The 12925-nt window shown below is 36.9% G+C and overlaps 1 long non-coding RNA gene across 1 annotated transcript in view; it reads left to right on the plus strand.

Annotated features, from left to right (window-relative positions):
* Positions 7759–12925, plus strand: part of LOC110404075 — a 46666-nt gene continuing 41499 nt past the window's right edge. Inside the window, exons 1-2 of the long non-coding RNA XR_002442052.1 lie at positions 7759–7861; positions 8025–8067. This is a non-coding gene — a long non-coding RNA (uncharacterized LOC110404075). The remainder of the gene's footprint in view (positions 7862–8024; positions 8068–12925) is intronic.

A 12925-nucleotide genomic window follows, 5' to 3' on the forward strand; every position in this document is an offset into this window, starting at 1 on the left:
CATAGATATTTATCCAAGAACAAGATTTCATTAACTTCTGGTCATTCGTCAAATGAACTACTCAGAGGAAAACCACTTTTAATTTGGGAAATAATCTGAATATTAATTTAATAGAATAAAGAGTACAGATACAGAGATGAAATACTTTTAGATGTATAGAGTTGAAGTAGTTGTAACAGATGGGAAGTCTTGAGGGATTTAGGACCAGGAGAGAAAAGTCCTTATGGCACAGATTCAGGGAAAAAATAGAATAAATTGAGCATAAGAAAAGGGTGTGATGAGGATCAGGAGGTACCAGAGGATGAAATTATAATTCAGTCTGCTAATCTTTGCTGTAGAACTTCACGACAATAATAATTAATAGGACATTGCTACAACTTAATTTACCAGAGAGAGAGAGAAGCATAGAGAATCTATGAAGAATTTATAGAGATTTTTTTTTTCCCAAATGAAATTCTTGAAAATTCACATTGGCCAGCTGCCATGGAATTCAGGAATATATGTTTTTAAACACAGACATATGCTTTATATTGGCTGTATGGAGTCTGAATTAAAGGATTCTTCTGTAACCAAAATTTTATTTTCAGTTTACTGTCCATTGGTGAAACTGCCACTAATAGAAAACCTTCCATTCCAATGCTGCTGCTATTGACTAGAGATGAAGTCCATATAAAATGGACAGATAACTTCATAATATTAAGAAGAAAACAAAAAGAACAGTTACATCACTTAAAGGTGTTCTTAAATATCTGTAAATACTCTGTTTTCTATAGAACATGAAGATCTCAAAAAATGAAGTTGCCATGAATTACTTTGTTTACTGCCTCTTGCGATTATAATTGTCATTATTCTACTATGTTCTAAAGGTGACTTTTCCCATTTTTGTTTACATAAAGCTATTATTAGAGTTTATACTAGGAAGTATATAATTTACATAATCATAAAATAAAGAATGCACATAAAGATGTGAAGTAAAACAGTAAATATTTTTATCCATGAAATGTTATTGCCTGACTGAAAGTAAATTAAAGCTACTTGAATAGCAATTATTTGTTGCTTTGAAATGCGGATACTGAAAATAAATGAGGATTTTTTCTGACATGCTCTACGTTAAAACCGTAATCTTTTATTCAATTTATTTTAAGTCTTTTGGTTTTATAGAACTATATTTGTCATTTAATTGTGGCAGAGATGAACAATAGGTACTTGTATTCATTTTGGCAGTTACAAACATGTAAACAGAATGGCCAGCACATATTTTCAAGTGCAACAGTCTTCGGGAAAACTTTGTGAAACATTTAGTTGTTCAACAGAGTAGCAATGCTTAGAGGTTGACCTTGAAGTTTTTGAAATGCGAATTGATCCACTGGAACAAGTACAAAGCCAGCTTTGGTGCTAAATGTAAATTGTTAAAAATGGTGCTGCATAACATCTGCCTTGTAGTATGCCTTAATCAGCACTGTGAAAAATGAAAGTTTAACGATCTACTATAGTGGCTTCTAAGTGAAGGATAAACAAAGGATGAAAGAGTTTCCTTGCATGGCTTGTAACTGATGGCATGAAAAATGTCAAGAACCATCTGCCTCAAACTTATCCAAACTGTCATCAAGTATTCTAATCCAGTCAAAGGAGATACAACTAGAACAACCTATGTAACTTGCTGAAGGCTTATCAAAAGAGTTGTAAATAAGAAGGAAAAAAAAAACACACACACACAAAAAAACCCTATCAACTGCATAACCACAGATTTCTGCCAGCTTGCCTGTGGCTTTGAAATTCAATCCCATTTCTCTAGTCTGACAAACTGTACTAAATGGTAAAATGGATTTTTATTGCTTTCAGCCATTTTCATTCCAGCTGCTATCACAAGGTAAGTACTCAGTTTTCTAATAAGAGAATTATATTTTTTTTCTATTTCACTTTTCTCCTTTGTGTGTGTATATTGACTGCAATATGCACGAAAATCTATTTTTGCAGAGCTAGGCTGTAAATGGGGACGTTTACACATCTGAGCTTAAAAAGCTGCTACTCCTTCTAACCTAACACACAAAAGAACCCCAAACATAGCTATGTCACTGCAGGAAGCTACCATCTAGCAAACAGACATCTCTCTCTATTTTTTTTCCTTTTCTTTGCACTGGCTTTCACAACAGGTAGGAATTTTATTTTTTTCCCCAAGAAAGAAACAAGCACGTTTAAAGATGATGTTACTTATTTACACTAAGAAATTATCAAGTGACTGATTTGATTTTCAGTAATTTGGGCCATTTTGGTTTTTTTGGGCTCAGATTTATTTTTTTTGAAATGTCCCTTAGTCCTATCAGTGCAAATCTCATTGAAAGATAATGAAAAGTCAGTGCTAACTCAGAGAGGTACTGAAGTACATTGTTTCATCTAATGGCAAGCAACACTGAACTGTGCCCAAGAATACTGTTTGTGGTGGTGGTTTTTTTTTTTTTTTTTTTTTCCTGCAAGCTGCCCTGATCCTTGTGCTTGAGTTATTTCAAGGACTGCAAGGACTGGGAGAGAAGCACCAAGGCTACTCTTGCACGTGGCTTTCTGTGCTCCTCGGGAGTTCCTCTGGTTTTGACTATTTTTCAAAATGAGTGAATTGCGGTCTTGTTGTTTGTACTACTGCTATGAAATCTAGGCCTAATCTAGGCTAAGTCATATAGGATTCCTCTGAGAAAAAATGTATCCAAAGGCATTTGTTGGGAACTGAGGATTTGGAGGTGTTGTGGATAATCACAAGTAAGGAACAGAAAAGGAAAAGTGAAAGTGATGAATACTATTTTTTTTTATTATTATTATTTTGGTGTGTGTGTGTGCACAGTATGTAGCAGAACAGAAGTTAGCTTAGAATTGGAAAATATGAATTTTGGAGATGAAATGGGAGATATATTTTCATATGGTTCTGGTTAAGCTTCCATATTGGCAGTCTATATTGATGTATTTAATTTTCACATAAAATTCAGAACTCTTAGAATGCATACAAACATACATATATTCTGCTGTTTGAAGTTGTAATTTTTTATTTACTATGAAGCTATGATATCTCATAATAGCTATGTAGTACTTAAGGAAAAAAGAAGTCTTTCTATTAAATGTATCCATACTTTTCATTGGTTCTTGGGTGAATTTATACAACTAATGTCAATAACATTAGTCATGGAGTGTTCGTAGAGTACAGGTGGAAACAGATGATACAGTATTACCTTTTTGGTTACAAAATGGTATGCAATGCATTGGAAGATTATTTATCCGTAGCAGTTATATGAAATGCAAATGTCATAGCACAGATTACATTTCCATAAAACCAAAATAACACTTCAATGTATGTGATTTAGTTTTACTGTGCACATTTTTATTTAGCAGAACTGACACATTGCTTCATATTTGCATCATTTTTTTTTTTTTTTTTTGCATTTCACATTGAACAAAAAGGTGAAGAATTATTTCAGAGTAGAGTAACTATTTCAGTGCTGGCAAATTCTCTCAAAAGGCATTACCATTTCACTAAAAATATATATATATATATTTTTAATTTCTAGTGCCAAAAGCAAGAGTGGTTATATAGGCCAAACAGTTAAACTTCTCCCTGCAGTTCTACTTGGAAAATCTTGCCTGCTGGAAACCTCTCTTTGAGGCATTTTTTTTTTATGAAAAAGAACTATGGAGACGCAATACAGAAGGAGGTAAAGAGGCTGTTACTGGCATTGTCTGTTTTATCATCCACTCAAATCAGTTGATAACAGCAATTAAGTATTTATTAAGATAAACAGTTTCTTGTCTGATTCCTGGGACTGGCTTTCTGAAGCAATTCTTAGCACATTTAAGTTTTGAGAATACAGGAAGGAGATGGAAAGAGTGTGTTTCATGGGTAGGTTGTCTTCCATTAGAGCCCAAACGTCCCTTCTTCTCCATACTATTTAGTTGGCTGCTTATTTAGAAAAAAAACAGTGAAAACCTTAAGTGGGAGTGTTCATCCTCCACAGACCTCTGGTAGTCTGCTTATTTGATTTGGTATGTTTTGTTCATTAATTATTATTACATGCTCACTTATGTGGATAATGAACTCATTTAGCTAAGATTTTAACAGGGTACAAAAAGACAGATCTTTTAACAAAGAATTACAATGAACTAAGTGTAAGATGAGAGGCAGCAGTTAAGCACAAACAAAAGTCATGCCAGGAATGAGAAAATACCCAGTTTGGTAGGCATAGATCTCGGCATGCTGCAGACCTCCCCATACTGGCTGTAGGATGTCTCGACCTGGAAGGACCATGTATAGCTCCAGGGATCACTTATATACAGTTGCTAGGTTCTTGTTTGTCTGTCAGATAAGCAACTGCCAGGAATTATTATTTAATTTCTTTCCACAATCAGCGTTGAGGTATAAATATCTCTGTGCTATCATCTATCTTCAGGCACCCTGGGTGGGGGAGGGGGGGAAGGGGTTGCATTTCCACTTAGGAGTAGGACAAGGAGTTATGTTTAGCCAGCTGAAATGGGAAGGGACAAGTCCCATCCTCTGTGTGCTCTGTCACAGAGCTGGCATTTATTTTCCGGCTTTTATTTTATTTTATTTTTTATTTCTACACCTGTGTAACTTCTTCTTGTTAGTATTCATATCCCAAACACTTGGCATGCACCGGCATTTAAAACTAAATTACTGTTAATAGTCTGTAACACATCGCTAGTAGCATGAAGTGCTACTTTGTGAGATAACAATGGCTGCTGTAAATGGAACTTGATTTTTCACAATATCTATCTGTGGCATGAAAAAAGTGGAATCTAAATGGTCATGATACAATAAAGCATCTGCGGACTAGCTGAGACACTAAATTAGCTTTTTTTTTTTTTTGCTAAAGAATGGTGTGATGCATAGCCTGTAAACCATGCTAATAGCTGTCTTTGTCATTCATAACGCATATACAGCACATGCAGGTGGTTCTTTTTTTTTTGTACGGGCAGAATTGTTTGAGCCTTGTACCCAGGTACACATCCCATGTACTTTTGGCTTTCTCATGAACCAAATCATTTGTTTACTGTTACTTTTTAATTGCTCTCACTGACTGATCGTATCTGCTGTGTTTTGCTGTAAACAGCATGTGATATAATGAAAAAAAAAAAACACTCAGATGCCATTGCAAATTATTGTTGCGATTGCTTTGTAGATCTACTTAACAAAAATTGCATGATGTTAGAATTCATGGAGAATTCATTTCCATTAGTCAAGGATAAGTCAGTGATGGTAAAACATGTGACTGCACTATAATAAACCACTAGATGTATATCTGTATGTTTGTTGTGGGTTGAGTGACTACAAAAACAAAAACTTTCCAAACAGTGATATTAGATGGTTAGTAAAGAGAAGGTTATCACAACAAGTTATAAATGACAGGAAAAGAACACCTTCTCTGTACTCTGTGGCTTGCTGAAAGAGATCCTCAGAGGTGTGCTGGTCATGCAGTCATTTCCATTGAGATACATGTGAATTTTAATAAAAACAGACAAGCCTCTCAACTGGGGTTTGCAGGCGAACTACATAAAAGCATTGGATGGAAATCAGCAAAAAAGCTGGACACTTGTGCTCAGCAAGCCTGGAAATATGTTAATGTACTCTTATGTAAATGGACTTAATGGAGAGAATGGAAAGTGTCCAGCTACAATAGCTAACTTGATAAATCTCAGCACACTGTTCAGCCTGGCTGACCTGAAAGAAGATAAATTCAGTGAATAACCAGGATGAACAGTGTTACATATAGTTTTCCAGAGCAATGCTCCAGCACACCAGCATTTGGCCATGTGTGCCACACTGTGTGCAGCCTGCCCTGAGACAAAATGGAGATTTTTTTCACAAGATTGGCTCTGTGCGTGCTCTGATTTTATGTTATTCTCTGATGTTTCATAGTGAGGTGGGTTTGGAGGCTGCTGGCCTGGGGGAAATATCAGCTCCCCTTAGCGTAGGCAGGCCCTGGCCTATATGGTGCAATCCATGGCTGGCATCCTGTCAGTCACTGCTGTGGGGAGTTGATAGCTGGGAGCATATGAGGCCTGTGGGTCTGTCGGGCCTCAGACATTAGTGGGCTGCCTCAGCCCTGCACTGTCCCCTTGGTGGGCATGAGTAAGATGAGTCTCTGTGCCCTGAGGCATCCCTGAGACTTTCCTTCTGCACCCCTGTGGGTGAGCGTGAAGATGGAGAAGTGTTCTGTCCCACAATGGAAGGAAGGGGCTGGATCTGCAAGAGGTGTGTGTTGGTGAGCAGTGGGAGCAGCCCCTCAGCTTTCCCGCCACCTCAGCCTTGTCCCGCTTGGAGACTGTAAGGCGGGAAATGTCCCTGACACCCAGCTGCAGCATGAGTGGGCCTCACAGGGCTGGGCCGCTGCCACAGCACACGTGAGCTGGGACAGAAAAACCAACCTGACCACACAGATGGGTACACTGCCTATATCTTCAGCTGGTCACTGTTCACAAGTAATAATACTTCTTTTGCTTGTGTGTTTTTGTATTGGTGCAAAGTGGTTGCAAGGGATGAAGAAAAGGGGCACAGGACCAGGTTGCCCTGAGGAGCTCTGAATTCCCCTTCCCCAGAAGTGTTTAAGGCTTCCGTCAGCCAAACTGTTTATTTGGGGATATTAAGAGGGGGAGTTTTCTCTGTCCCCTGAGGAGAACATACATCACATCCTGAGGGAAGAAGGATGGCAGCCATGAGAGCTGCAGGCTGCTTCAGCTACATGCATGCGCTCAGTTTTCTGTCAGAAAGATCTGGAAATGTTTGTCTTGGATTAGGTGAGCCACTGAATAAGTATGAAGGGAGTAGTCACTACCGTTACAAGCAAGAAATTAAGCATATGAAGTACATGTTTCTAAGTAAATGCCCACTTCTTTCTTAGGTGTTATGGATTTCTGATAGTAGTTGCAGAGGGCAGGGAAGAAAACCATGAATATCGATTACCCTCTTTGGAGAAAAGGGTAATTTGTTAAATGTAACCTAAAATTTGATTGCAGGGGAATAGGTTAATTTCAGGGAGTGATTTTCCATATTTTGTACATTGAATATATCAAAAAAGAAGAAAACGATTGACTATGTTTCATTAAATCTTTCTTCCAGCCCTCAACACCAGTGCTTAATTGATAAGAACTTGGATAAAAACAAGAACTAAGAGGTTAAAAAGCTTTTAAGTTGTGTCTGAGGTATATTTGGTTTAATACAGCACTAAAGGCTCTCTAGTGTGAGTTTGGAAACTTGGTTTATTTTGCAGAAAAGTGAAGCTGTTACTGCTGTGAGGAACATCCACCATAATCTAACTTTTTTGTTTCCCAACTAATTAGGGTTCTAGGTAAAATTCAGCTGTACTTAGAAAGAAACTAGGAATATTGTTTCATATTCATTGTTAGTGACTTTGCTGTTGACCCATCTTGCAGTGCACGTTTCATCTTGCACTGAAGTTCTCATGGCAGCTTTATGTCTTCATGCTCCAGGCTAGAGCTAATTCAGCACAAATCTAGAACAGCTGATGTTGATGGCTGATCTTGAATAAGGTTCTACTGGAATAGGGACTTGGAAATGAAAATTGCTGGTTGGGAGATCTTAAACCACTTCAGGAGTTTGAATTGAAAACATTTCTAATCAAACACTAAGTGCCCTAGAACTCTGTTGATTACTGCCTGGAACCACCAGCTGAAGAGTTCATCACAGCTGCATCACATCTTTACTCCCTGCTCTCCTTCCCTTGAAAGTGTATGTTGTATGGGAGAATAGGCAACAATGTATCTGTCAGGCTGCTTGAGCTGACTAATGTAGTATTCCAGGCGATAAGGAACACATGCAGATATTTTTTTCCTATTGATTAGAGAGGTAATGATTTCTCTGTAGAAGCTGTGCTGTGTTTTACCATGTAGACCCTCATTAGGACCTTGCAAGTCTAGCATCAGCAGTTATACTTGCTGAAGAGTATCTTCTGTGCAGATTATTGTAGTAATGAAGCCCTTCATCAAGACTATATTTTCTGTTTTTCTAGCTATTCAATGTTTATGAAGTGGAGGCGTGAAGTAAAGATACAGGTAAGTTTTAGCTACTCTTGAATATATACAATATTGAAATTAAATATTATTTGTTGGACATAAATATTACAAGTAAGTTTTATTTACTTTTTTTTTTTGTTTTTATTTTCTCTTAGTTATATGTATTTATACATCATTAGCTAAAAGTAATGCTCATTACATAGGGAATAGCGTTTGTGGATTTGTCACGCTTTGCCCAAGAAGATGCGCCTCTATATACAACAGATACTTTTTTTAATAGCTCACTGAAGGAAAAAGAATGGTGTCACAGCTTAATAAATGTTATAAAACTATTGGAGTCTTGAAATTTCTGTCCTCTGTAGTAAGTGTGGATAGCTTTATTATTTTCTGGGAAATTTCTGGTAAGTGTTCTGTTGACTGTTATGAGGTAAGCTGCATCTTGAGGATGAATTAGCAGTTACTGTTACTTTCTTAGCCATATGACTACATGAATACCATCTTTGGTTTCCAGTTGATTGTTTGCTTTCATCTCAAGCATGGGGAAACAGGAAGGATGATATTTGTTTTTCCTCAAGTTTCCATTAGTTTTTATGGTTGCTGGTATGTTTTCTGAAATTTAAGGTTAGAATAGTATGCACTGTCATCTTCTGAGGCCTTTGATATAGGAAGCGGGTAAATTTCTCAAGTTTACCCTAAATTACAAAGCTCTGTGGATTTCTTTTTCTGAAGTTAGTAACAAGTTAACATTTAACATTTGTATCATCTGTCTTTACCTGCCTGATATTTAATGTGAACTGTTAAAGAGTTCCTAAAATGCAATAGCTATCTTTCTCTTCTTTTTCTGCTGTATTTTTTTTTTGTTATTGTTGGTTTGTTGGTGGTGGTGGTTTGTCTTTTTAAAAGTCAGTTTTGGAGGCAGTAAATAAAGAAAGAAAACTCCTGTCCTTTAAATTTTGTGCGATACTTGCGATTTACTGTCTAGCACACATCTCTGCTCAGTGGGGTCTTGCATCTGGCATGAAATAACGCGTGAGAGAATGCTGCAGATGAGCTTGTGGGTGCTGTGATGTATGACTCCCTTATTTTTATAGTTTACTTGATTGTCTCTGTACAGAAATCTTCCTTTAGCAGAGCCCCTTTCCCATGAAAATCTTTGTTCACCCTCCTCCTTTGTGCAGATGATAATATTTGGAAATGAATCCTTGTTTGTAGCCATAGGAACAGAACACCAATCCCCTGACTCAGAAGTAAATAAATATGAACATAAAATAAAAAATCTTGAGCCTGTAGTAATTGCAATGCTAGAGAACTTGTAAAATGATGTTGATGTGCTACAGTTACTGTACACAACTGAACTTGTCCTCTTCTGTTGGGTAAAGTACTTTCTTTTCAGCTTCTGTTTTTAGGACTTATCCAAAACTTTAAATGTATTTTGAGGGATGATACGTTTTCTTCTAAGCTTCTGTACTGTATTTCTAAGGTCTCGGCTTCAGAATTCAGTGTTTCATTTTTTGCTATTACATGTCAACACTGCTTACTGATGTGAAAGACTATTACAGCTTCTAATCAGTAAATCTGTATTTCTCAAAGGACTTTCAGGTTTGTCTATTTCTTCATGAATTTAGATAAATTTCTTTAATGATATGACACACTTGGCAGAAGTTTCAGCAGTAAAGTGTGAACTGAGTGTTTTTTAGAGTGTGTGATGAAGCCTGCTATGTGATGAATCTGTCCTCTGATTTGTGTAGCATTCTTAAGAGTACCTGTGGACTATTCTAGTCACCGTTCCACGCTTTTTATTTTTCTATATGTCTCTTGTAGTACTTTTTTTCTTAACTGAGCTGTAGGTGGTTAGCTGCTTATTCTGTTGGTGGTGGTGGGTTGTTGTTGCTTTTTGTGATGGTTGTTGTTTGTTTGTGTGTATGAAAGTGTTATAGACACAGTCACTTCCATGAGTTGTGCTTCTTTTTTTGTTGTCAGTCCAGGCCTGTGAAGGAGCACAATGTATCTCAAAGCTGTTTAAAATAGGCCTAGATAAGCTGGTTCAGCTGGATGTGGAAGCACAGTGGGGTGGCTGCACTTGCATACTATTATTTATTTTAATACTTATCTGAGCAGAGCTGTAGCTACAGATCTGAGATCTTTTGTGGTTCATTCTTCATTGCTTTTAAAAACACTGTAATTGCTGAAGATCAAGAACTCTACAATTTAAAGAAACTGAACTAAATTTTAAGTCATTGTCTGAAATGTGTCTAAAAAGATTAGAATTCTACTTGGTATATTCCTCAATCTGTTTAACATGTCGCTGGCTGGTAAAATATGAGCAACTCGTCTATTTGTCACACAGACTTTTTCCATTGTCAAAAGAATTTGACTGTGGAAATGATGCTTGGAATTATGTACATGCTTCATACAGTTCTCCCAAGGGAGGCAGAGGGTAGGGAGCTTAGGAGATCTTGAAATATTTCTACACCAGGACTTTTCTTAAAAAAAAAAAAAAAAAAAGCATCAATTTATACTCCTTATTTCTCGTCAGATGATAAAGTGGTAGTAGGTTCTATTCCTTGTATATGTACAAAGCACACAGAACTCCTGAGCTGTTTAGGTGCTTTGTAGTGTCAATATATCTATGCAGTACTTATGACAATAGAATCTCTTGTTCTTTTATTGCTAGAAGAATGAGGACAAATGAATAGACGACAAAAGACCTTATTCCAATTTTGTGTAGATTCTGAAGTCAGTGAATGTTTGGAAAGCTGTTGTTAAGTAGCGTTTTTTGAGATTGTCTTAAAATCAGTTTGCACAATGCGGTATTTTTGTTTCTGAAGAACAGGTATGGTAGTTCGTTCTTTCTCACATATATTATAGATTTTATGTTCCAACTATTCAGAATTTTCAGAGTATGCAAAATAGGCAGGATAATGTACATGTATACACAAGTTAATAATACTTCCAAAATGTATTATATCTTTGGGAAAACTTGAAAAAAGAGTTTGGTTCAGAAACTAGGGTTTTCTACTTAGTTGTGCAGTCCTTGGAACATTTATCATGTTAGCTTATCAGACAGTGGATTTTCTCTCAGCTGAAATAGAAAAGTCTGGATGATACACCCTTGGCACAGTACTATAAACTAGCTTATACAATATCTGTTGGCAAAGGTGAGATGTGCTGTTGTGGTTTTGTGAAGTCATTTTTGACTCAGAGATTCTGAAGTTCCTATCAGTGGGAGTGCAGTAGGTATCCTGGAATCTCAGTATCCATTTAGATAAGTGCCATGTCAATCTCTCACTGTCTGTATTAACTGTTCTGCATTACATATATATCTGGAATACTTGTCTTGGGGTAAGGAAGGTTGAAAGAGAAAGTAAAATTGGAATGCGTCTTCATCTGCTGAAATGTTCCCAGATTCTTTTTAACACTTTGGTTTGCACGTTGATGTTATCTACAAAGGCCTGAGCTGATGCATATCATGAAAAATGCATATGTTACTTGTGTACAGTGGTGACAGCAGTTTTCTAGGAGCTACAGCGATGTTCGATCTGATCTTGTGTTGATTCTGGGTATATTCGACAAATTTAATGGAGATTCAAACTCTACTGGCACAACAGAGGCCCAGACTCTTTGTGGTTATTTAAAAAAATAAAATTTTGTGGCATAAATATATTTAGCTATAACATCACAACTAAATTGATCTATGTTTCTTTGTATTTTCATCTTCATTTTGATCTTCATTTCACTCAGTAAAATAAGATGGTCTTCATATTCTCCAGTGAATTGTTGCTGATTGAACAGCTATATCTTCCACAAAAACAATTAGATTACAAGTCTACAGCAAGCACTGGTAATAAGTGCATTTTGTGGGGCTAATTTCACTTTATTCCAGCATAAATGGCTGGAAAATTAGGCTGATGGGCACATTAGTTGTGACCTCATTATACTCAAATGTTACATTTAATTTTCTAAAAATATGTGAATTTGACAAGTCTTCCTTCCAGTCGTCATGCCAGACTTGTAGAAGTCCATCAGAAAACACTGCAAATAGTGAAAATAACTTTTGCAGCTTGGCCTAGTGACTTGTTTTTAAAAGCAAAGTATTTAGAGCTGAATACTAGAAGATTAGCGAAAATCATGGCATTATTCAAACCAAGACTTGTAGTACCACAGGTTTAAAAAATAAATAAATAAAAAATTCATGGGGTCTGTGAGGTGTTCTTCCAGGATATCTTTGGGTGTGTTCAAACTTTGTGCAATAAAGGCAGTCCTTAATTGCACAGCTTCAGCTGTCTTGGCAGATCTCTTTTGATGCATAATTCTCTGACCAGAGGATACTTCCTAAGGATGTGAAGCAGGAGCAAGTAGAGAGCAGGATGAGCAGCAGTGTAAAACAATCAGAGCTAGACTGCCCTGGCTTTCATGGCACTAACGGTGCTCTCTGGTTTAGAGCCAGCCCCTTCAGACCGTGCCATTCTGAGTTTTCATTTCTACCATATAATGAGATTCTGTGGACCAGGGTGTAGGTTATATACGTGGGTGAGCTGGTAAGGGCTATTTTACAATTTAATACTGATATTTCTTGATTATGAAGCAAATGTATTCCTCACTGTGAAGTTCTTGAGGTGTTAAAGGGTATACATGTACATGAACCTGTCTTCGTTTTGATTCCTGGGATGTGAGGAGGGCTTTAATCTTCATTCCTTGGAGACTAGTACTTCATTCCGTAGTCTGAAAATGAAAAGGCGAGGGGAGAAAAAATAACCCGCACCAAAGATGACTACAACATTTCCTGCAGAGGCCTGTAGAAATTGCAAACTACGTTTGTCTACTGAAAAATGTTTGCATAGTGAATAAGGAAAAACGCCTTCTGGAATTATTTGAAGTGATCTTCAGAAACCCTGTA

Source organism: Numida meleagris, chromosome 10 (genome assembly GCF_002078875.1).
Source record: "Numida meleagris isolate 19003 breed g44 Domestic line chromosome 10, NumMel1.0, whole genome shotgun sequence".
NCBI classification, from domain to species: Eukaryota; Metazoa; Chordata; class Aves; order Galliformes; family Numididae; genus Numida; species Numida meleagris.